The sequence below is a fragment of the Peromyscus eremicus genome, chromosome 23, assembly GCF_949786415.1.
Source record: "Peromyscus eremicus chromosome 23, PerEre_H2_v1, whole genome shotgun sequence".
NCBI lineage: Eukaryota > Metazoa > Chordata > Mammalia > Rodentia > Cricetidae > Peromyscus > Peromyscus eremicus.
The window spans coordinates 16,368,943-16,395,693 of NC_081438.1; the positions used below are offsets into that span (position 1 = coordinate 16,368,943).

A 26,751-nucleotide genomic window follows, 5' to 3' on the forward strand; every position below is an offset into this window, starting at 1 on the left:
TGAAGTGCATATTAACATATACTGGTGATCCGGTAATCAATAAATGGGGTCAATGATCAGACCCTCTGATGTTGGTCTTGATATGACTTCAGAGAAAAAGGCACACCATCTTGGAAAATAATCTGGAGTTTTCAGTTCTCACCAGTATTTCAATATTTGATCCAGAAAGTTTTCTGTGATGAAAACACAGAAAGTGAGTATGTGTATTTCACAAAGAGAAGAGACTCACTAATATGATATTGGGTTAGCTCATATCATCCAAGAGAGCTATTGAGAAAGACTTGGAGACAATTGAAGAAAGAAAATGTCCCAAGTGTTGCTGAAGAATTCATCCCATAGAGGTGCTTGTGGGGCTGCCAAGGGTGATGTTATACCTTATAGGACAGATAACTGGTAGAAGTCAGTGGCTGCTACTAGAATAACTTCCACTGATACCTGGGAAAAGGGGGTGCACATGTTCCTGTAGGCATCATTCTGCTGGAAATCACCCCTTTACATCACAAAAGACTCCCTAGAGAAGGTGACACATTTATAGGTGATAATGGATAGATAGAGATGAGTCATAGATAAAGATGAGATGAGAGAAAGATGAATAGATGGTGGATGATGCATAGATAGGTAGATGGTTGATGGGTAGATGATTGATATAGATGATAGAGAAACAGATGACAAATGGATGATGTATAGATAGATGATATATGGGTAGATAATAAATAGGAAGGTAGATGATAGGTAGTTGGATAATAGATTGGTAGATGATAGATAGGAAGATAGATGATAGATGGATGATAAATGGGTAGGTGATGGATGGATAAATGATAACTACATAGACAGATGGTAAACAAATAATGATACATTGGTAGATAGATTATTTTAAAAGTTAAAAGCACATTAATAATAGAATGGACCCTTGGGTCGTGTTGAAACACAGCCATGTACTTCTCCTTAAACATTTGCCTCACATGTCGTGAAAAAGTTGTTGTGGAGAAGGGATGATACCTAGATACCTACCTCATCCACCTGACAGTGAATCCCACAAGAAGGTGTTAGCACTGTGCTGCAGGTTCATCCAGCCTAACACACAACGAAGGAGGCGATACTCAAACCATATGCCATCCAAACATTGAAGGAGTCAAGCAAATGCTCCTTTGTGTGTCCATTAAGTACTAACTGTAGCTACAGAAGCCCAGGGCAGGCTGTACTGAAACTCAAAAGCAAAGGCACCTTTGAGTGAACCAACTGGAAAAACTAAGGGCCCTGAAATGCTTCCTCTGAACTTTTGATATATAACAAACAAATCATTCAAGTTCCAGCAATTGCTTATTTGATAGATTGTGTGTGTTCAGTGGCAAAAGGAAAGTACAAGTGAATTCTAAACAAGAAACTGCAGTGGAGTTATTGGTTCATTATAAGTGTTCCAGGGGGAATGTCTGGTCCCTGAGCCTGGAAGTTGTACATAAGCCACCATCTTCTATAGAAGCAGAAAACCAGTGCTGCAAACTCCACCATGAATACAGTGGAATAAGGTATGCATCATTTATCCAGTTAAAGATAGGATAAGTCTTATGGTGCCCTAGATGACACTAGCTCCTAACTGTGTCTTTTGACTGATTATCATTGTTAAAGGGGGGTTTGGAAGAGTTGAAACCCGAGGTTGACATGGATGGAGTTCTAACCATTTGATCACTGGCAGGGGTTTCTTTTCCTTCAGTTTCTAAGAGAGAGGACCTCAAGGGTCCTATTCAATGCAGATAAAGTGTCTTTGTGGAAGTATGGACAAATCACAAGCAGTTAGCAATGCCCAGATTAATAACAGGGCTTTGATAAGTTTTCATTGTGAGCTTGATATAATCTAGATTGGCCTGGGGGCAGAGGTTGTCTAGAATAACTTCATTGACATGGGAAGACTCAGTCTAAAAGTGGGCAGCACCGTTGCCAGGTTTGGGTTCTGGACTATGTGAGGATGGAGAGATAGCTGAACACTAGACATTTGTGCATCCGTTCTTCTGTACTCTTGACAGTGGATGTGATGTTTGAGCGACTTTAAGTTCCTGTTGCTGTAGCTTCCCCATGCTGATAGACTGCAACCTGGGATCATAAGCTAAAATGAACCTCTTCTCCCCTAAATTGCTTTAGGTCAGGGTATTTTAGCACATCAGCAGAATTGGAAACTCAGGCAGACCATTTGGCATTTGTTTTAGGACCTGGGTTAAGCATGTTCTGAGATACAGTTACATCTTCACTCACTCACTTGGTTTTTCTGAGTCTTTACATAATTGTAGTTGGTGAAAAACTGTACAAACAAGCAGGAAAAGAGAAGTAACTCACACGTGAGCCCTTTGCTTCTTGAAGTCTCCAAGAAAAGAAACATACATGGGTAAGTACATGTAAAACAGACCTGAGGCAGTCTTAGCACTTGGGACAGAGGAATCAGGAGCATGAATTACAGGTGATTTTTTTTTAAAGAAAAGTTTTATTTTATTTTTTAATTATGTGCATGGATATGTGTCTGTGTGGAGGTATGTGTGTGTGAGTGCAGTGCCTGCATAGGCCAGAAGAGGGAGACAGATTCCCCGGAGCTGGAGTTACAGAGGGTCGTGAGTTGCTTGACTTAGGTGCTGGGAACTAAATCTAGGTCCTCTGTAGGAGCAGCAAGGGCACTTAACTACAGAGCCCTGAGTGATTTTTTTAAATGTCTTGAAGTCACCCTTATCACAGAAGGGAAGATTGAAGAACATGCTGTGCTCTTTGAAGACCTGGAAAACTCTATTTTATCTCCACATGAACCCAGACACCCATGACAAGGAAGTCTTCCAAGCGTATGTGATTTTCATTAGCAAGGGAAGATATTACTGCAGCTGATTAGATTTGTCAATGTGTTTTACACATGTAGCCATCAAAATAAACAAACTCAAACCATCCATGACCACTGTGGCCCAGCCTCCAGGATCAGGAACATCTCCATCATGGCCAGGATCATATTTTCTTCCTTGTGTCTTTGAACCTGCCTGCAGCTGCACTTGAGGGATAAGTGACAAATAGTTCTGTCTTTTACCTATTTATTTTTGTTTGTTTATAATTTTACAGGAGAATTAGGTAGAAGCAGAAAGAGCAAAGAAGATTATTTTTGATGAAAGATTAATTCTCACCGAGGAGATGGCTGATTAAGTTTTGTCTTCAGCAAAGCCTGGGGAAATTAATTTGGCAGGCTCTTACCTCACATGTTATACTCCTGTTAGCCAAATAAAGTTTTACAGGCTGGCCTGATCAAGATGGTGTTACAAATCGATTATTAAATATAATAACTCTGGGCTCCTTCCTGGTACAGATTCCCTCATGAAATCCCAGCTAAGTAGCTTCTATCACTGGTATACACTCTTCATGCCACAGAGGTGTTTGCTAAATGCATGATGGCGCATTTGAATTGTGTTAAGTATTGCTAACAATGAACAGTGATATTGATTTATTTATTATTTTATGGACATGTTAGAGTAGATTCTTGAAGATGGCACTATAGTGCACCATAGTAGTTTCTTTCTTATTCATTTTCAATGTTTTTGTTTTTGAAAAAAGATTTTATTTTGGGTGCGTGTGTGTGTGTGTGTGTGTGTGTGTGTGTGTGTGTGTGTGTAAGTGTAAGTGCACACCAACACTCAGGCTGGAAGTCACAGCTGTTGTGTATTCATGATTGCAACAGTTACGTCATGACTATTTTGGACACTCCTCTCCTTCTAACCGTATTTCTGTCCCACCATCCATGATGTCCTCTGGGCCTGGAGCAGAGGTACCTATGCTAGGAGATGGACTCAGTCTGAGGTCCAGCCCCTTTTCATTGCCAGCTTACACTGAATCCGCCTTCCTCTTTACATTTCTCTGGAGACCTCAGACTCTCAGTGAATACTGACTTTGTGCTAGCTCAGGAATCTTTTGCACCTGAGCAATCATCTCCTCCCTCCAATCAGCAATATGTTGAAATGCCCATGGGGAGCTGGGTGCCAATGTGCCAAGCTAAAGTTAAATGAGACCTGGGCCAGTTAGTCATGGTGATTACAGCATACAAAAGAAGACAGACGCTAACCAAATAAACACATGCTCCTTAAGCCACACACTGAAATAAGAGAAGCGAAAGAAAGAAGCCAGCAGCTAGAAGATGGCACACAGAGGTCCTGGCAGGCTCTGTGGTTATAAGGACAGATTTGTCCATGTCTTTTGAGCATCCGGCTACATGAGAGGTGGACTGTATTCCCCTTTACATGGAGACAGGCTGTCTCAGACCCTGTACGGGTGCCTAGGCTCACCCTCCCTACACCTAAACCTGCTCTCCCAACATGCACCCTCTACATTTACCTTCCTTTCTGAAGTCAGTTCTGCTGTCAGGGTTTAGAAAGCTGCCACACTGGAGCATTTGTGGATGCCATCTCCATGAAAGGATGGGAGGGTTCTCAGAAGGGCTGGCAGCCTCACTGAGAGGGCAAGGGCTCTGGCATCTCTCCTGGTTAAGGACTTTTTCAATTTGTGTTCATATTTCCTCCATGAATGTAAACGTCCATTTAAATCACTGCATTTGTTTAATGCCTAGTTTCTGTTTTTTCTCCATTGCTCCTCTTGATTTTCTAAGATCAAGAGGTGGGATATGAGGAATCTACCACTGTTGTGGTATTTACTGTTTGAATGAAGTCATTTAATCAGCACCAGGAGAACTGCAGGCCTGATACCACCAGCCCATGAAAAAGCTTCACAAAACACCATGGCTGATCTCTGGGGCAGGGATGCAATTCTTCTCTTCAAGGGGAATAATATGACCACACTCCCATTATTGCCTCTCAGGTGGGTGTCCCTGGAATTGTGGAGTACATATAAAATTCTCCACGTGATCATCTCTTGGTGTCGGCCTGACCATTCCCCTCATCTGCGGCTTCTTCCAGGGTCACTCCATGCTGAGTCCATGGAGGCTCTGAGTTATTTAAACTTCCTGATTGGAGTCAACAGTTGGACTTTGTCAGCCATGCCCCTCTATGGACCTCACTGGGATCATCGGGTTTGTACTTCACAGGTTTCCAAGCCAGCTTGATAAGTAGGATATCATGAGGGAGTCAGGATGTCAGAGTGGTTGGACTCCGCTTGCACCTCTCCAAGTCCAGCCCCAGTGATCATTTACGCTTTTTTCCCCATGTGAGTTTGTAAACATTATCCTTCCATATTAACTAATATGGTCAGCTACTGTGTGAGGTTGAGAACAAAGACTGTGTGCCCTACCCAAATGCCTTAGAAGTGTGAATGATTACATCTCATTCACAAGAGGGCACCTGAGGCTCTGATCATCATGTTGAAAGTCTTACTTAAGCCCAGGTTCTCATAGACTCTGATGAACTCCATCTTTATCTGCTCATTCGTTTCTTCCTCCCTCCTTTTCTCATTTCTTTTGTTCCTTCTTTCCTTCCTTTTTTCCCTTCCTCCTTCCCTTCTCCCTCCTTCCCTCCTTCTGTTCTGGCTTCTAAAACTGAAAGAATGCATATCTATCAAGACATCTCACTCTAGCCTTCAGTTACAGAAGTAGCAACCTAACACAGCGTTATTTGTTTTTCTCCCTTGGATATTTGCTATCATGTCACGCTCATCCCTGCAAGTGGGCCATAGGCGAAGCCCATGATCCAGTACAGTCAACCAGAGAGCCCTCATCCCCACGTGGCACATAGTTAAACTCCCATGGGCCAGCTATGGAAGCCGAGTTAGCCAGAATAAGCGGGCACTCCACGACTCGGGTTATAAATGTTGGGGTGAAGATGGGCTACTCTCTGATGACATGGGCGATGACGCAGAGGGTGCGTGACCCAAGCTTCAGGTTACTGGAGCAACAGGACAATGATGAAGACAGACTCACGAGTCCCAGAGGAGCAAAGACTTATGGAGAACAGGACTTCTCATGAGGACTTCAGCTTCTGCATGCTACCCCACCTGAAACCCCACATCCGTCTCCGTGCGTGAGAGAGTAAATGACATGTGTTCTGCCACTTATGCTTCAGTGAACCCCACCTGATTAATGCAAGAAAAGTTTGTGCAACAATGATAACAGAGTCGGGTATTTTCAGCTGACACTTGGATTTTTTTTTCAGCATCCAATATTTAATGCTCATCACTATTTGAACCAGAGCGTGGACTGTTATCTTCAGTTTACAGATAAGCACAATGTAGCTTGGGGTTGTGACATCCCACTGGCTGAGCTGAAAGCTGTTCACACCCCGAGCCACATCTGACCTCCATCTTTCCTCTATTAAGCCTTACACACCCTCTAGGTTAATATTAATATCCTGAAATTGTGGATAAGGACATTTAAGCACACAACTAGACCTTGCTAGTAGGTAACCAAGTGTTGTTGACAAATAAAAGGGTGGCCCACTGTCTTCTCAAGCTTTTAATCCACATCCCTATTTTCCCTCTATGTCCTCACTCTCCAGCCTGCATTTACACATGTGGGAGGTTGTGTGTAGTTGGGGGATTGCAGTATTACACAGATCAGATGTTCTTCTTAGTTTCAAATACCTCATCATTCTTGGGTTAAAAATACTTTAAATCAAGCTGGCGTGCATACACACAAGAATACCAACACAACACTCCTGAAAATATGGCATATCTCAAAAGCACGGGCCTGGACCTAGGAGGAGAGGGTGATGGAGAGGAATATCAAGCAGTCTCCCTGTATTTAGAAAGGAGCCTCTGGTACCCCAGTCCACTTGTCCCCACAGAGGTAGGACTATGCAATAGATAATTCTAACCATTCACTTAGTATGGTGGTATTGTGTTCCCCAAAATATTGTGCACCCTAATAAACTTATCTGGGGTCAAAGAAGAGAACAGCCATGATATTAAACATAGAGGATAGGCAGTGGTAGCACATGCCTTTAATCCTAGCATTCCAGAGGCAGAAATCCCTCTGGATCTCTGTGAGTTCAAGGCCACATTGAAAACAGCCAGGCATGGTGACTCACGCCTTTAATCCCAGAAAGTGAGCCTTTAATCCCAGGGAGTAATGGCAGATAGCAGAAAGGTATATAAGGCGTGAGGACCAGGAACTAGTAGCATTTGGCTGGTTAAGCTTTCAGGCTTTTGAGCAACAGTTCAGCTGAGATTCATTTGGATGAAGACACAGAAGCTTCCAGTCTGAGGAAACAGGATCAGCTGAGGAACTGTCGAGGTGAGGAAGCTGTGGTTTGTTCTGCTTTTCTGATTTTCCAGCATTCACCCCAATAACTGGTCTTGAGTTTGATTTTATTAATAAGACTCTTTATGATTCCTGCTACAACTTAGCACAACCTAAGGTCTTCCTGCGAAGAAAGTCTCAATGAGGGGGTTGTCTAGATCAGGTTGGCCTGTGGGTATGTGTGTGGGGAATTGTCATGATTACCTTAATTGATGTGGGAAGGCCCAGCCCACTGTGGGTGGCACCATTCCCTAGGCTGGGGTTTCCAGACTGTATAAGAGTAGACACAGCTTCCCAAGTGCTAAGTACATATACATCCATTTCTCTCTGCTCTTGACTGTGGATGTGATGAACTATCCCAGGCCACTGCTGCTCTGACTCTCTGATAATGAGACTGTGACCTAGAACTGAGCAAAATGAAACCTTCCTCCCATAAACTGCATTTTTTGTCAAGATATTTGATCACAGCAGAAATGAAGCTAGTACAGATGGTCAGCATATTGTTATGGCAGGTAACCCTGTGGGAGCTCCCTGGGAAAGAGACTGAGGTGAAGATTGTGTGCATATCATCTGTGAGAGATTGGGTGGCTGACCTCTACACATTGTAAATGTTCATCTGGAGGAAAAGCTTTAGTAACATGTGTCTCCTCCGAACCAGTACTGGCAAATTAGATAACCAGTGAACACTCATGCCCTTTCTTGACCATTTCTTCCTCATCAAGAGTCACCATCCTAGAACATTTCTATATGCCTTTTGTTACAGTTTCCCTTCTGTTGCTGTGATAATCACCCTGACAAAAAGCAACACTGAAGTTGAAGTTTACTTGGCTTATGGTTCCAAGTTATAGACCAACATTTGGGGGAAGCTGAGGCAGGAACTCAAGCAGCTAGTCACATCACATCCACAGTCAAGAATTGAGAGAAAGGAGGGCACCATGCTGCCTGCTTGCTCATGCTCAGCTAGGTTTTTTCAGACTTAAACAGTTCAGGGCCCAGTCTAGAGGACGGTGCCACCTACAGTGGGCTGAGTCTTCCTACATCAATTAGCAATGAAGACAATCCCCCACAAACATACTTGTAGGTACAGGTAAATCCTTCTAAAGATATTCTTCAATTGAATCTTGCTTTCCAAGTGATTGTAGATTATGTCAAGTGGACTATTAAAGCCAATTAACACACCATTCATTCACCACTGATCATCATTACCTGGCACTGACTAGGGGATCCTCTACACCTGGGCACATTCTCTTGCTCTCTGTTAATAAAAACCCTCTATAAACACACCTTTTGATAGCACCCGTATAATAAGCTCCATATCCCTTTTTCTGTTGTATTTCATATTCTTAGCTACAGTGAATAACTATGCTGCATGTATGAGATGTAAGTTGTATACTTTATGCTGGGTACTCCAGATTCAGCAGTGAGCAATGTTATATAGATTCCTCCCACTCATATGAAAATCATTTTTTTATTTCTGTTCTGCATCTGCTTTGGCTTCTCTCTCTCTTTGCTCAGTCATCTCACATTACTTATGGAATGTGCTTTTGAGACAAACATTCCTGGCAGCCTTGTTGAATATGACACATGTCATTTGAACAGTTTTGATAGGAAAAGCCTGAGCTCCCAAGTGCTCAAATCCTTAATGTACATGTGCATTTATGACTTTAATATGATAGAAACGGAAATAATTAGTTCATGAGTTAACAACTGGCAGGAAACTCAGTAACAACTTCAAGAATGGCTGGATAATTGTTCATGTTTTTTTCTCTAAGCACTTCAGAGCAATCTTTATGTAAGTGTAAAGTCACCGTTCACACATAAACATGAAGGATACACGGTGTTGACTTGATGGAAGCTGTGAGTCACTTCCTTTTCTAAAAAAAAGAAAAACCAAGGAAAATGTAGGTAAAGTTCCAGCACCAAGGCTCAACTGAGGACAGGGTACCACTTCCCAGAGCAGTGTTCACGCCCTTGCCACCAGCCAGCTAACCTCCCCCGACTCCAGGTCCAGCAACCTTACCTTGACTACACAAGCTTTTACAGCTCTTGTTTCCTGTTTCAGGGTCTTAGCCACGTGCAGGTTGGGAACAACCAGATGGATGCTCAGGAAGGGCTTGTGGGAAGACAGCTGTTGAAACATGACTCAACTTGAGGTTGTGCCAAGTTGAGAGTTAAACCTGAACAAGTAGAGACTGAGCTTAGAATGTGTGTTGTGTGTGTGTGTGTGCATGCATATACGTGTGTGCATGTGTGTGTGGATTGGCATGCACATACATCTGTGTGTGTATTGAGAGAATGCAAAGCAATAAATAAAACAAAAAAATCTATAAGTAAGTGAATTTCAGGTGGCTTTTTAAAAGTTTGCTTTGTACAATACATACATACATACATACATATATATATATATATATGACTTTAAAAATAAAATGTTTAAACTAAACTTAAAAACTGTTCACTACCAACAACAGTTCAAAATGGGACAGATTGGAAATGGGTTCTCTAGTCACCACTTTTGTCTCTAAAGTGATTTTTCCTTCTCAAACCCCAAGCCTGGGCTGATGCAATTATTCCCTGGGCCATATAAGGGTACAAGGAAAACATTCCAAGAAGCAATGTGTTTCATGTGTCTACCTGGACTGGGGCTTCCAAGGCCCCTCTTTGTTCCTCTGTTTTGCTAAAATGACAGCGTTCATCTCCAGTTAGTACTGCCTGGAATGGGAATCACCTCTGGCTTGGATGTCAGGGGTGGTGAGTACAACATGTGCAAGGATAAGGATGGTGTGAGGGAAGGAATCATACCCCAACAGATGCACACTGGAGCAGGGAGCCTTGATCCTAGAGTTCAAACAGAGGTGTGCACTTGGACATCATAGACCCTACCTTTCCCCTGGTTACAATCTCAGCCTTAAGGGAAACACATACATGGACTAGTCTTGGAGGACTCTATGACAATAATAAAGGATGAGGCTATTGTGTGACAGATATCTTGAAATTCTGAAAGCCCACAGGACCATGGTGGGTATGGTCTTTTGGAATTATTATTATTATTATTATTATTATTATTATTATTATTATTATTTATTATTTCCCCACAAGTTTGTTCATACACCCACTGCAAAGCAAATACTAGCCTCTCCTGCAGGCATGAAAATGACCTTGGGGTATCTTCAACTGCATCACGTACTGTCCTGTTTGTGCTGGTTCACAAAGACACACCAGCTTGTCAGCATCCGCTGCAGCACCCCTGTGAGAACATCAGTCTGCTTTCCCACTGTTTGAATTCCTCTGAAGGCAAGGAGGGCTGTTTGTTCTGATTTCATTCCATTTTGTTCTGAGTCTTGCTTTTTAGCCACCAATATTTTTTCTGGACGGCGTGCTGCCGTTTGTTTTTATAGTACCACAAATAAGGGGTAAGAATCCATTTACTAGTATTTTTCATGGCGTTTCTTTCTCTGTTTTATGTCAACATCCACTTAGGCCAATAAATCTCTTTTAGTTATGGCATTTTCTATGTTTTTCAGAGCTAATGGGCTATAATTTTACATTTCTGCTGCATTCTAATACAGATTATGATGTACTTTCATAGGCAGAATAATATATTTTTCTCTTTAAAAATTCTCTTTAATATCACTTTCAATGAATCCACTCTAAAAATCAGCCAGGTCCTTCTACAAATATTCAACATTAAATAAGAATTTTTGAGGCTCTGATGTGCTGTACATAAAATTTGTTCTTACAAGAAACTGAAATCAGACAGAATCAGCATTGGTTGAACATGAAGAGCTTCTTCATATGAAATATTTTATTTAACTTTCAAAAAAATCATGAGGTTATATTGGAATTTAGAAGGATACTGTGAGGCATGTTGATGGGATGGGGTTTGAAACACCTTGTTCTCAACATGGCTTGGAGCATCTGAGTAAGAGTCTTCATCATTTTAAAGACTTACTTTTGATTATAAGTATGTGTGAGTGCCTATGTGTGGGTGGGTAAACATGAGTGTAGTTCCTGTGGATGCCAGAAGGGGGTGTCAGACTCCATGAAACTGGAGTTATAGGTAGTTGTGAGCCACCTGAGGTGAATGCTGGGTACTGAACCCAAGTCCTGTGCAAGAGCAGCCAGTGCTCTCAACTTCTGAATCCCATCTTCAGCCTCTGGGAGGAAAGTATTAGATATTTATGTTATTTTTATTTGGGTGTGACCAGGTGTCTGTGCATGTGAGTGTTGGTACCTGAAGAGACTGGAGAAGAGAGTTGGATCCCCTGGAACTGGAGTCCCAGGCAATTGAGAACCACAAAACAGGGATGCTTGGGAAACAATCCGAACTTGGGTTCTCGGCAAGGACAGCAAGCACTCTTAACTAATGACCCATCTCCCCTGCCTCACTCACATTTTGCTGTTCCTTAAAAATAGTAATGTGTTTCGTTTGGAGTTGAACAATTATTCTGAAGCTGATTAGGGTTCTGTAGGGTCTATTTTACTTTTTGAAGCATTCCAGAAATTCTGGAAAAAGCCAGTTGCCTGCCCAATTGTCACTTCATGGTGACAAAGGTATGTCCTTGCACTTACCTTCTTGTGTTAAAAGACAGATACCGTCATCCAGGGGTCCTCCACATGGGCTTCACACTCAGGTGTGTTGGGACTCTAGCTTTACATTAGAGTCTTAGCTGGATGGGAAGGTTTGCATCTTCCCATCTTGCTGTGTTAGTTTCTTCTCTGTTGTGATGAGAGGATACTCCAACCCAAGAACAAGTTAGGGAAGAAAGGGTTTGCTTGGGCTTACAGTTTTCGAGAAGACGGTCCAACTTGATGGGGAAGGCATGGCGGTAGGAACCTAAGGCTGCATCCAGCTAGGGATTGGCCAACAAAACCACATGATCTGGCAGGTAGCAGTGAAACCCCAGTTGCTCTTTGCTGTCTATCCTTGTGCATCTGGGTGGTGATGAACTGGCTCTTAGCCTTTCAGATATTTTGTTCTTCTCCTTCAGTAGTCTGAGTTCTTGCTGTCAGTCAGAAACCCTAGCCATCCAAGACCCCAGACTAACACAGCTTCCCACAGACTCCTAGAGGGAGGATAGTCACAAAGTACTTTCAATGTATCTTCCCATGGTCCTCTCTGTGGCTGGACCTCCCTGGATTCAGGCTCCCCTGTGAGTACCCTATCACCTTAGCTCATACCAGCAATGCCAATAGACAGATTAGATTTTGCTTCGGTCCTCCCACTCTTCCCTCAATTCTCTGCCTCCCCTCTCCTTCTCATGTCATATAACTCATTCTAAATATATCTCTAATGACGCACACAAATGGAGCCGTTACTGCTTCGATTAAGCCTCAGTTGATACAGGAGCACTCATCCTCAGGTGATAAAGATCATAGCAGCTGCATGGTTAATGGGCCATCTAGTGAGTCACGGAGAGAAGCCAAACAAAGACATTTTCTTTCTCTTTCCACAATGTTGCAGCAGTAGCTGCCCAGTTTCAGTTTCTTGGACTCCCCAGCCTAATAGTTCATCTGTCTTCACCTTGTATCATGAAAATTGAAAGTAAGCTTTCCAAGCTCCATTAATCTGCATTCAGAAGGCTACCTATCTGGATTTTTGTCTTACCAACAACAGCTTCTGGGCTCTTCTGTCCACTCCTGTTGCCTCTGCCTCTTAACCATTGCACATAAGCACATCACCTTCTGGTGTCTTGATTGACAGCGTCTGGTGATAGCTCCAATGTTTGGAATAAAGATCCAAGCCAGTGGAATAGAGATCCAAGCCAATGAACTGATGTCAAATGACAAGGCAAAAGATGACTCCTTCCATTCTTTTTTCTCCGATGGGATGAGCCAAGCTTTCTCCTGGGGACTGATTCCAAAAGAACCTTCTGCCCTTTGTGTACCTAATGTCCTAGATGCTTAGGAGGAAAGCTGATGGGTGATGTTGTTCTGTATGCTGTGAAAATGTGTTGCTCTGATTGGTTTATAAATAAAGCTGTTTGGCCAATGGTGAGGCAGATTAAGATTAGGTGGGTCATTCAACTAGAGAGAGAGAGGAAGAAGAATGACAGAGCAGGGGAGGCGCTGCTAGCCACCACCAGGAGAAGCAAGATGTAAGGTACCAGTAAGCCACAAGCCACGTGGCAAAGTATAGATTTATAGAAATGGATTAATTTAAGATGTAAGAGCTAGCTAGCAAGAAGCCTGAGACATTAGGCCATACAGTTTGTAATTAATATAAGTCTCTGTGTGTTCATTTGGGTCTGAGCAGCTGTAGGACCACAGGGCTGTGGGAGCCAGGCAGGACCAAAAAAACTTCAGCTACAGAAAGCAGATGTGTATCATAAAGCACACTCTTTATAGGAAGAATTCAGACACACTGCTTACATCCTGCCCCTCAGGAGATGCTGCAAACACTCACAAAAATCCAAGCTCTCAGGCAGCACTTGAGGACCCACATTGCCACCAGCTTTTCTGAGAACATCAGCCTCAAGTTGGACCCAGCACTCTTTTCTGAACACATAAGCATCCTTTGCCTGGTTCTAGGTCCCAGATCAAGTCAGAAGTTACATAAATATGTCAGTTGGCCTAAACCAATCAGGAATCCTCTGTCAATTATTTCACCAATCTGTGGTCACTGTGGCATTGTCCAAAGAAAACTAGAACACTGTTGAAGGGAAAGGCAGAATCGTGCTGGATAGGATGATGTCAGGACTGGAACAACGAACAAACATTTACTAATAGGGAAAGTACTCCTGAGATCCCAGCCCTTGTCTCTAATACTGCCTTTGGAAGCTGTGTAGAACTCAGCTATAATTGAGCTTAATTGGTAGTTGCTGCTGGTAAGAATACTTTTTCTTACTTGTGTTTTGGACTCAGACTTAGCAATTCATACTTAAAATTCCACAGAGGTGCTCATCTGCCCTCCTCTTTGACTGGTTAACAATAAAGGCAAGGGCAGAAACTAAGCACATCTGGCACTCCTCGCCATAACAACTTGTGTGACCAATATCATCTTAATGTTATTTAGTTGGGGGTAGTTTGGGCACTAGGCTTTGGGAAGGGAGTGGTTGAAGAAAACTGAAGACATGAAGACTTCCATTCATCCCTCGGGTGGTTCAGGGCGTGCACAGTGAATGTGCTCAAGGTGACCAGTCCTTTACTATTATAGAGGGTGGCTGAAGGAGGGGTAGGTTTGTCCTAGCAGCTCATCATCCTTGATGCCTGTAGAGAATGGTCCACAGCTTGTTGTTATTCATCATCCTGGTCCCAAGTAGCAATTGAGTGTTGTATAATATTTAATCAGAACTACATCTTGTTATAAATGATTTCTTGGCATCGTTTGGCTAGAACATAGAAGATAGAGAACAGTGGTCTTCCAATTATTCCCCAATGGTGGGAAGTGCAGCAGCATTTACTTCAGCATGTTGGGATGGGACTTCCTAAGGGTGACATGGAAGTGAGGGTGTATGGCAAGCTGCAGCCACCACCACACACCTCCAGGAAAAGAAAAAACTTCCAGGCCAAGTGAGGCCACAGAACAGTATCTAGAGGAGATGTGGTGACAGACGAGGAGCTGTCAGTCAACAATGGCTGGAAGAGTGTCTGGGAGGTCTTGTGGTCTTTTAATCTTAACTGAATAGCTTGAGTGTCTGAGTGTACCTACAGAGACTTCAAGCTCTTGATTGACAGGCCCATTGTGTCGAGAAGGGTGTATATCTGTGTTACCAGTGATTCCTAGAGGCTAAACTCGGAGGTTTAAGAATCTCTTGGTCTTGTTGCTGATGTTTGGGTGTTTCACCAGGGAGCTCCATCATCAGGAGCACTCCTCAGTTGGCTCTCGGTTATCAGTTTGTAAACTAAGTTCTCTGGAAAGCAACATTCATTTGGAAGCTTCTGTGGGCTGAATAGAAGGTGGTGATTGTGGATGATCGAAGCTTGCATTTTCAATATCAAGAGGTAATTTTGTCTCCTTAGTAGCCATTTGTCACCAAACATTATATCCAGCCCATCATGTCTGTGACTATTGGGTAAAACTTTCAGGAAGTGTTACTCTTTCAAACTAGCTTCTTCCATCACGGTGTGTGAGACACCTACAGCAGAGACTTCCATGCATCTGCCAACCTGTTATCCCCACCAATGCGTTTGGCAATGCCCTGATGTATGACTTACTTTTGTTACAGGGTGATAAATGCTTGTGTAACCTCTTGCATGATGGGATGCGTCATTCACCATCACCATAATCTGATCACTCATATCCAGATCCAGGAGAATGATCCCTCATTTCTTGTGGAAACAAAGAGCCATGATTTGTGTTGACAGTTCATTCATTTGTATCACAGAAGTCACCTGAGCTGCAGGAATGCTCTGGGCTCTCTGCTCCTGCCCAGCACATGATGGATAATTTATATTTTAGAGGTAGGGAATATGATATGGTCTCTGAGACTCTGGACTCTATCTAAGGCCCTGTCACGCTGTTTGTGTGTACATGTGTCCAGGTCATCTTCCATCCTGTTAGAACGTGTTAAGAGAACAGCCTTTGTATTTCCAGCTCAGCTACACACAAGGCCTTTGGATCTATAGAAACACTGGACCTTGGTCTCCTGCTGGGGATCTTGATGTCCTGTGAATAGCCCCCTTCCTGTGAAGCATTGTTTCCCTTCCTTGAAGCTGCAAACTGTAGGTCATAACCAGGGCAGTCATGAAAGGCCTTGCTGTGCTGGGTCTCCTTAAAACATTCCCCCCCACCACCTCTTTTCTTTCTGGAAGTATTTTGTTCAGCTGGATGCCAAAATGCATCTTGGGAATTATAGAAGCAAGTGGGGCTTCATTTCCCATCCGGAATGTGGCTCACAATGATGTCTGCAGAGCTGATGGGAAAAGAATTAAACTCACTTTTTTTTTGGTTTGTTTTAGATAAAAGAGGGCTGTGACCATGGTATCTCCCCTGCCAGGTAAGTATGGATCAGGCCCTCTGAGTGGGTGAGACAGTTGATTGGCCTGATCTGTTTGGGAGGCATCCAGGCAGTGGCACCGGGTCCTGTGCTCATTGCATGAGTCGGCTGTTTGAAACCTGGGGCCTATGCAGGGTCGCTTGGCTCGGCCTGGGAGGAGGGGACTGGACCTACCTGGACTGAGTCCACCAGGTTGATCTCAGTCTGTGGGGAAGGCTTTGCCCTGGAGGAGATTGGAATGGGAGGCGGACTGGGGGGAAGGTGAGGGGGCGGGAGGGGGAAGAACAAGGGAATCTGTGGCTGATATGTAGAACTGAATTGTATTGCAAAATAAAAATTAAAAAAAAAAAAGAGGGCTGTGAGCTTGTCGAGACATTATGGATTCCTTCTGACATATTCTTCTGGATTCCTAAAATGCTTCTGTATTCAAATATATGTTGGCACAATCTGGTCCATGGACATGAGGCCTGGACAGCTGATGTTTGTGGCTTTCCAAAGTAGCTTTGGAGGGAGTTTATACTGTGTTTTACTGCAGCTAGTTCACATAAAGCAGTGGATTTAGCTACAAAAAAAAAAAGAAAGAAAGAAAAGAAAAGAAAAGAGAAAACACTGCCTTCTTAAATTTCATATAAATCAGTCTTTGAAGTATAAAAAATCTACATAAAAGATAAAGGAGTGATAAACACAACCAGGAAGAGAAGAAAGCCGACTTAAGTTGGTATTCTTTGAGTGTAAGTTGCTTTTCTATGTCTGGGACACATTCAGAATCTGAAATGTTCGTGGTTTTTTATTTCAAATGTATGGCCTCTTTTTTGATTAATGCATATGTAATATGCATATACTTATACACATATTCCTAAATTCATAAATACAACCTGCTACATTTGTAGGTGGTTACTTGCACATATATTTTCAGGAATGACCCTTTGGTACTGGACAAGCAATTGCTATGCTCTTCCCTGGTTAAAAAAAATCACCTCTACTCACTCCCAGCTTTCCTCAGTTGCCTATAGTTCTTTTCGCAGAGTTGAGGTCTTATGGTCTTTCCCCTGCACAGTTTGACATGCTAATGTATGTCATCCCCGTTCAGCTCATGTTTGGGCAGTCATGTCGGTGAGACTTTACAGGGGTAGCTTCTGACTTTCCTACAGAACACATCCTCCCAGCAAACTCCCCTGGTCCTCTGTCTCTCAGAATCCTTTGGCCTCCTCTTCTGCAGCAGTTGCTGAGCCTCAGGTGTGAGCATGATTTGTAAATGTGTGCCTTGGGGTGAGATTCCACAACTCTGCATTTTGATTGGCTGTGGTTTTCTGTAATGGACTCTCTCTGTTGCAGAGAGAAGTTTGCTTGATTGGGGGTGAGATACATTACCTATGGGCATAAGGACAAATATTTAGAATGTAGTTGAGGTTTATGCTGGTTTAGTAAAGTGGTGATTGTAGGTTTTCCAAGATCCGTAACTTCAGTAGCCTGGGTAGTTAGGTGAGTAATTTTCCAGTAGCTGAAGCTCATTGGCCAATGAGCCCTCAGGGATGGATACACTTGTCCCTGTCATCACTGGGCTGGTGCTGCAGGGACAGCTGCCATGTCTGGATTTTATGTGGGTGCCAATCAACTGAATTTAGATCTCCATGCTTGCATGGTAAGGATGTTACAGACTGAGCTATTTCCCAGGCCACAGGTTTTATCCTTGATAATTTTTGTGGCTTTGTTGAGACAAAGGCTCACAATGGCACCAGTGGTTTCTCTGTGTAGCTTTGTGCCTCTCCTGGAACTCACTCTGTAGCCCAGGCTGGCCTCGAACTTACAGAGATCCACCTGCCTCTGCCTCCCAAGTGCTAAGATTAAAGGTGTATGCCACCACTGCCTGGCTTGCCTTCTCCAGTTTTAATGTTTATCCAAGTCCTGCCTAACCTTGATAGCCACAATTCTGATAAACAATGTCACTGAATATTCCCCCAAAGAAAGCCAAAAGTGTGTGATATACATACTTGATCTGTAGTTACATACATACATTCATACTTACTTATTCAAGAAAATTTTAATTCTTTTAAGTTAACTTGTGCAGTTTCCTTTCTATCTGCTCTTCCAAATAAAATTATGAACATTTCTCATAAAACTTCATTATCTTTCACTTATGATTTGATAGTGGTTTAATATTCCACACACGCTTGTCTAAATCATATTTACTTAATCATTTTTAATGATGGATATCTAGGTTGCTTTCAAAGCTTATTGCTATCATAAATAACAACACACACCACAAACATCTTTGCACACACGTCTTCCCAATTCTTCATGATTTCATTACAATAAATTCTCAGATGATGAATTAGTGAACCTATTTGTAGGCATATAATTTACATCTCATGAAGTTCAAGTCCCCAAGACCCCATTTTTGCTAGCTATATCCTCTTGTGATGTTTGCCAACCTCCTCACGGCCGAGACTCTCTCTATGTTTGACTTTTCTCTCTGTTGTTTCTCTAGGGTACAGACACACAGGTGACTGAGACATCAGTTAAGCAAAAGGATAAAAGATGAATTAACCCCCACCCACCAACTCGACATGGTTCTCGCCACCCGCTGAAAACACTTAATAAAAGCTCGTTTCCTAAGAGCTCCTTAGGAAGTGCTGTGTCTCCAGCCTCCAATGGGGGGCATGCCTCTCTCAGTGTCTGAGTTACAACTCTGTGAGCCTTTGGGAGAGGAGCACTCCCCACGGCCAGCCTCAAATAAAAGCAGAAGAAATATAAATCAGGAGAAAATCACAAAACTCCCAGCGCCGTTAAAGTGTTGGAGAATAAATATAGCTGGGGTCAGAGCAGATGGACAAGATTTATATTTCTTTACATGTTCTAGTCCCATTCTATTATAAAAACCACCCTCAGATTTTACTACTTGAATTGGTGGGAGAATCTGGGGATGGAGGAGAGGACTGAGATTGCCGGGTCATTGGTGTATATCAGAGCAGGGGTTGGAATAAATCCCTGTCTATATCTGGCTGTATGTCACCTCCTAGCTTCTGATGGGCTACCTGTAGTTTGAAAGAGCTTTCTGAATCTTCGGTATGTGGATTTTTTCCATTATATTGAAATATATCTATGGCCTCCACCATCCACTGAAAGCAGTACATAGTAAATTTTTATAAAAAGTAACACAAAATAAATGAATAGATAGCAAAAGGTGAATGTCTTTCCCCCATTGAATATATATGTATAAGCATATGAGTAGATATATGCATGCATTTGAATGAATCCATCCTATGATAGTTATTTATAAATTGATTTATTTTATATCTATTAAGTTATTATGAACATGCCTTGAATATATTATGACTGATCCCCTCCATTTATTTACTCAGTTGTATATTATTCCACTCAATGAATACATTGCAATTGGCTGATGCTTCTGATGAATTAGCATTTAGGTGTAAAATCATTTCATTGACAATAATAACAGGTAAGTTGTTCCATCTGTATCATCCTGTAGGTCTTCTGATCACTTTAGAGATGAAAACACCTATAGTACTCACAATAGCCCAATGAGGGAGAGTTGGTCATGGGTCTGCGACTGAGGACCGGGGAGTCTCGGGGAATCGGGAAAACTAACTCAAGATGGCTAAGATCATTGGTGTCAGATTAAAATTCAGATGCATGGGGCTGGTAAGAAGGCTCAGCAGGTAAAGGTGCTTGCTGCCAGATGACTTGGGTTTGATCCCTGAGACCCATGTGTTAGAAGAAGAAAACAGACACTCACAAGTTGTTCTGTGATAGCACAGACACATAAATAAATAAATAAATAAATAAATAAATAAATAAATAAATAAATGGGCATTTTAAATGCTATAAAATGGCTAAAATTTAGGCACCTGGTTATAACACGTTGGCTGTTTATTTCATTTGTGAGTACAAGTGATGCCACAGGTCCCATGGGCATGGTCTACCATGGTGATATTGTTGTGTTAACGGAAATTATGAAGATGTCTGGTAGTTTTCAATGAGCAAATTCTTCAGGTTGGCACCATTTGAAAAGAGGTTGGAAATAAACATACATGCTGGAGTTACGAAGTCCTGGCAGGTTGTGTAGAACCATGGGATGTGGGTAATAACCAGGGCCAATGGACAATGTGCTAGGTTGGTGGTAGGGGATGCTAAGCTGATGAGTCTATCTTCCTGTACCAAATAAAGGAAAAGTCAGCACTGCCCCTAGAGAGCTGCTGGATGCTGGGCCTGGCATCCATCAATCTCTAGTCTTCTGGAAGGCCATTGAGAACTCCTGATTCATGGCTTTTCACTGCTGGTGAGGCCCTTTGTGGCCAGTGAGTTGTGGTTGGCATCATTTCATAGACACCATGCCAACTGCTGGTCCTTCATTTTGCTGTCCTTGGAATCATGGAACACTAAGAGATCATGGGCTGCATCTGATGTTTCTATTGCCTATTTCTACATCTATCACGTGAGTTGTCTTTGAGAAAAGCACAGTCCTTAGCCACCAAGCCTATGAATTCTCACAATTTCCAGGATAAAAAAAAAGATGAGCTTCTGAGTCAGTACATGGGGATTGTTCAGGATATTGGAAAAAAAAAAAGAGCACCTAAGCTACTCTTTACTTCAAAGCTCATTAAAGCCACATGAACAAATAACAATACCTGGTTATACACAGGTCATCTGTATCATGGGGAAAAAGCTATTGGAGAGGTAGACTTTTAGGGTGCCACGTCTTGTTTTGAGGTATAGGTGCCACTGTGTATAAGATACAGTTTGAAGCTTTTATTTCTCTCTCTCTCTCTCTCTCTCTCTCTCTCTCTCTCTCTCTCTCTCTCTCTCTTTCTCTCTCTCCCTCTCATGTATGTGAAGCTCTTAATTGTCATAGCTGCTAGTCTCCATGGTAACATGGCTGACTCTGGAACAAGTAGTGGTGAGCACCAGAATTTGAGTTTCAGTGAATTCTTAACTTCTGTCTCCTACCTCCTCACATTTCCTCCCAAAGCTGCCAGATTTTAGAGTGACCTTTGCCTTAGGTCTGTTAAATTTTCCCTGAGGTGGTAATGCCAGGGCATTTGAAGACACAGCCAGGGAGCCTTCTTCTGTTCTTATTCTAAAGAATTGGTTTATTTTTATGTGGGGTGTGTGTGTGTGTGTGTGTGTGTGTGTGTGTGTGTGTGTGTGTGCACAGAGCCCAGAAAAAGGCTAGATTCCTTGGAGCTAGAGTTACAAGTGGTTGTGAACTAACTTGATGTGGATTCTAGGGACAAAACCCGGGTCTTGTGCAAGAACAGTCAGTGTTCTTAGCCACTGAGCCATCTCTCCAGATTCATCTCTCTTCTGTTTGCTGTGGGTGAATGTTCTGTAGCAGCTCATTGGCCTCTGTGGTGCTGGCTTCCATCACCAGCCTCACTCTGGGCACCAGCAGCTCTTTCCTCTGCCCTCCATGCTAGCCATGGGTGTCTTCCAACTATTATCAGTCTCTGACAAGGTTTCCTGTTTTTTTTTTTGTTTTTTTTTTTTTTGTTTTTTTTTTTTTGTTTTTTTGTTTTTTTTTTTTTTATCATTTGAGGAGTTCTCAGAGTACTTCCTGATTGGTTTTTAGACTAGTAAAGAAAGTGTGAGTAGAGAGGCAAAGAACCGATACCATGTACCTTGCTAAGTACTTGACATGTACAAATTAGCCATTGACTATCTGATCAAGAGACAAGCCAAACGTGTCAGTACTGGAGCCTCCACTGTGGGGTCTAGATGTGAACAAGGTTTTTTTTGGATGTTTGGAGTTTCCATTTTCATTGACTAGAATGTAAAAAAAAAAAAAAATAATCCCTTGGTGGGGGAATTTTAGGGAGTCCTATAAGATAATGCATATCACAATGCTTTGAAAAAGGCCACTGAGATGGCTCAGTGGGTGAAGGTATCTCCCCCAGGGCTGATGATCTGAGTTCAATCCCCAGAGCCCACATAGTAGAAAGGAGAACCAACTTCTGCAAGTTGTCTTCTGACCTCCATATGTGCCCTGGCACACAGACATGTACACACACACACACACACACACACACACACACACACACACACACGAACACGTGCACACACATTCATATACTATATAAATGTTGGTGAACATACTTAGAAAAGCCTCAAGTGTTGACAATGCACCAGTACGACTATTAGTAGCAGGGATGGGAAACTTGATTTTCTTCTGTGCATCTGGCAGCCTTTTATTCTGTGGTGGCTTGGGTTGCACCTGCATCTGCTTGTTAAAGTGGGTATTAATGGTGCAGAGGTGCCAGGTTTGGCCCCGGTGTGTAGGCTGCCTGAACTCATTCCACAGTAGCAATAACTTAACAGCAGCCCCATGCCTCAGGACAAACTAAGGTTATCCTGAGGAGGACGATAGTACACCGCTGATCCTGGGGAATGTCTTCAAGTCCACCCCTCTTCAGATGGGATGTTCTGTAAAATAAACACCACAATTAAACTCACCCCTGCCAATCCATAATTCTTTCTCTAAGTTATTTCCTAGCTCGGCACTAGTCTTCTCCTCCGGTAATACACAGAAAAAGAGAACAAAGTTTGTTTGTTTTAAATCGTGTAATTAACGTCGGTTTTGCTTACACTAATGGTTTCTCAGGGGAAAGGAGCATGCATTATTAAATGCTGCTTAAGGAAAGAAAAATGTTTTGCATCAGTTAAAATCTCGTTGATTGAAAACGATAGAGAAGTCAACACCAAATGTCTTTGGCAGAAAAAGTCATTTAATGCTTCCCATAAATAATAAACCCAGGGGAAGCAGAGGTGATTTATCCAGTGCTCACAACAGATGCGTGCCTCAGGCTCACTGTACTATGAAGACATTCATAAACATGTTTGGCTTGAGCATAGGAGAGATAGCTCAGTGGTTAAGAACACTGGCTACTCCTCCAGAGGACCTCAGTTCCCAGCACCCACATGGAAGCTCACAGTAGTCTGTAATTTCAGCTTTCCAGAATCCAGTACCCTCTTCTGGCCTTCACAGGTATGTGGTGCACAAACCTACATTCAGGCAAAGAACCCATACACATAAAGTAAATTTAAATAATTTAATGTTTAAATTAAAAAAATATCTTATTTTAAAATTAAAAGAGAAAAGTCATCATAGTATTTAGTTTAGTCTTCCTTTCTTCCTTTCCTTCCTTTTTTTTTTTAAATAGAGAAATGATCCCATAGACAAAAGTACCTGGAACACAACTATCCCTAATGGGCAGAGCTGCCTGAAGCCTTATTTTCCTGCCAAATACATCATCATTCCAATCCTTTCGTGTCCTTACTTCTTCTCTTTTCTCTCTTCCATACTGTTGACTTTGACTGACAGACCACAGCTTCATCTCCTCCTGACATTGACTCTGCCAGCTCTACCTGGGGATCCTATCCTCTCAAATCCCACCCATATTTCAGCAGAGACTACCCCAGAGACCTTGCTTTGATCCCTCTAGTCAAAATACTTATTCTTCAAAAGACTTCTCACTTCCTACGTGAGCACCACTTCTGTGGCTCTTTCTTTTGTATTGAAATACTCCCTTCCATAGAGAGAGAACAAGGCTCATAAGCCCCAGAAAGCCCACAAAACTTACGAGGCTAACTAATTTTCGCTGTCCAATGTCTTGTGATTCCAGAAGAAACCTACTGAAGAACAACGCGGACTTTGGTTTTAGAGTCTGAACGAGGGCAGCAAGTATGGGTCCGTCATATGGCTCTGACAGAGTCATAAGATAGATGGCGGAAGGTCCCAAGGCCAGGGATTGCTACTTCACTGTGAGTGTGGGCCAGGGAAACCACTGAGGCCCCGTAGCTGTAAGGTTGATATCCCTGCCACTGCCAAGTTGTATAATCAGTGCATGATTGCTGGTAAGGCAATCATTTGGTGGAGCCGCTTTGGAGAGCTGTTGTCCACTGTGGAGTGAGATTTTCAATAGTGCAGGTGCTCCTGGGTCATCCGTGCTCCCGTAAGCAAAGCAGCGCCTATGCCTCTGCAAACATCTCCCATGAGTCCAAGGGCTCACCACACGGAACTTCAATCTGTTAGTAGTGCTTTATGGAGAGCATGGGTTAGAGACCTAGCCGTGTGGCCTCAGAAAAGTCACATGCATGTTAAGCAAGCCTCTTAGGAAGAATTAGTAACAGATGGACACAGAGACTCAAATTTCATGTATTCAAAATGTCAGACCTCACCAAAAAAGTTGAAGCCCAGAAGGAGGAGGCCTCCTTGCTTCTCATGGGCTCCACTTGGACCATGTGCACACACCTGATGTGAATTAGGGGTTTGAGAAAGCCAGCCTTCATTTTAAGTTAAGACACAGTCATCAGAATTGAATTGCAGTGATTTTAGCTGCAGGGCAAAATAATACATATTACTTTCATACTCTAGAATTTCCCTCTGATTAACCGTATTCATTTCACTCTACACACAGATTCCGGTAAGTTTTCACATTTTGTGCTTCGAAACAACTTGAACATTAAATGTGCTATTTTTTTAAAAAAGAATTCTCTATTCAAAAATGGTTTAAAGCTTAAGAAAATGATTTTAAAAAATGGTTTTACCACTAACAGACAATATGGAAGCCCACGGGAAAGGGTAACATTGTGATGTAGTTTAGAGAGAAGTCGTTCAAAGGAGGAGAATATGAGGAGCCCCAGAAAGCATAAAAAGGATCACATGGGTATAGCACTGTTTCCTGGAGATTACTTGTTGAAGCATTTTCAGGTAGGAGAAGAGCTTCTGCAAGGGATATTTGCAGTGTCGACATATAGCAAGATATCGATAGGTGAACCATGTCGGAGACTTTGGTGTCTCCGTAGGGAAAAGACAAGTTTTTCAGCATGGCAGTGTGAAGATGATTCTCATACTGCTCAATCTGGGGCATTTGTGCTCCAGTACAAGCTGCGCGTCCCCATGGGGGTAGATGAAGAGGCAAAAACGTGAGGTTGGAAAATCCTGAGTATTGAACAAGAGTAAGAAAGAAGAGGTTTAAGAATAGTAACATGGGGAAATTATATTTTAGTTAGTGACTGTCAGGTTTCTGTTCTGCTGCTGTGACAAGATTCCATGACAAAAAAGCTACTTAGGGGAGAAGGGGTCTAGGAATGAACTCACAGCTCATCATAGCAGGGAAGTCTTGGCAGGAGCCTGAAATAGCCCCGAATCATTTCCACCCACACTTAGGAGTAGAAAGAAATGGAAGGGTGCTTAGTGCTCAGTGCTCAGTGCTCAGTTCTCAGTTCCCAGCTTACTTTGTCCACTCATATCCAATTTATGGCCCAACGTACAAAATGCTGCCTCATTAACTTATCAGACCACTAACTTCTACCTACACTACGGATCAGAATGTCATCAGACAATATCTAAAGGTTACAGCAAAGAAGTCTCTACTGGGCTATAATCGGTCTATCTAATGCTTCCAATGACATGTTTAAACCATGATTCATGACTGTCTTTCATTTTGTGACTATGCCCATTGCCACAGCTGCTTTCCTGTCAGAACATTTCCGTCAGAACAACCTGAGTCTGTGTGTCTGGCTCGTTCTAGGTTCTAGAGTCTCTAAGTCAAATCCCTCCTATTTGGCTCATAATGGATTCATTCCTTTTAGGGCAAACACCGTGCTTTGTGCTGACAAATCACAGATGCGGAAGGAGACGAAGAAAGAAGAAAGGATGCCTGGAGCTTTGCTCTCCCTTGGCTCTGTCCCTCTCTAGACTCTATTCAGCACTATGACAAAGTGATCTGAGGCTAAGATGTCCTGTGGATGTCTGCAGAAGCCTTGGGATGGGACAAACGTGCTCAGCTCATGAGCCATTTGATATATGTCCTCTAAGCAGGGATGACCATAAGGCACTGAGGCGTAGAGGAAAGGACACCATGATGGAAGCACAGCCAGCTCTCATCTCCCTAAGTCTATGAATGTGACTTCAGCCTGGTGTTTTTACACTTGGACCTCAGCTCCTCCAAACAGGAGTTTAGAGTGAATGCAGGGCAGAGTCATCGTGGTGGCGAACCTCTGCATTTCTTCATTGGGCTACAGAGCCTCCTTTCTGAGCCTTGTAGTCATGAAAAGGACTTTTCAGAAAAGCAAATGAGGGCTGTAGCTCTCCAGCCTCATCAGCAGTGGTCCAATCCAACCTCCTTTACCACTGCCTAAGTCCCCATCCATCAGCTGCTGGAGTGGGTGACAGCCTCCACATCTGGTTCTTCATCTGTGAAATGGGATTTGCAGCAGTATTTATCTCATGCAGTTTCACCTGTCACCAGGGCTGTCATTCTGCAAACAACCAACGTGACACTTCTCTTCCAGCTCGGCGTTTTCTGCGGGAGGCAGGGAATGTTTCACATAACAGGCCTTTGGCTACTGAGAAGTTGATCTATATTGCTAAACATTCCATTTTCTATCTGCATTGTATCTGTGGGTAAGCGTCTCTTTGCATCCATTTCTATATTTCCTGAAATCACTAACCTTGGTCTTCCCTGTTCTTTAGTGCACTGCGATATGAACCTTCATTTTCCCTATTCCATGTATAATAGAATAAAAAACAACTGCAGAATATTTTTACATATTGCCATTAAGAAGTGCTGTCTGCTCTCAGCTAGCTTTGAGGTG

The 26,751-nt window shown here is 42.7% G+C and overlaps 1 long non-coding RNA gene across 1 annotated transcript; it reads left to right on the forward strand.

Moving 5' to 3' along the window:
• Positions 1-631: 631 nt before the first annotated feature.
• On the forward strand, positions 632-6,420 carry LOC131898459 (uncharacterized). Its single transcript, XR_009375933.1, has 3 exons — positions 632-2,377; positions 4,619-4,827; positions 5,628-6,420. It is a non-coding gene; the product is annotated as an uncharacterized LOC131898459 (long non-coding RNA).
• Positions 6,421-26,751: the final 20,331 nt, after the last annotated feature.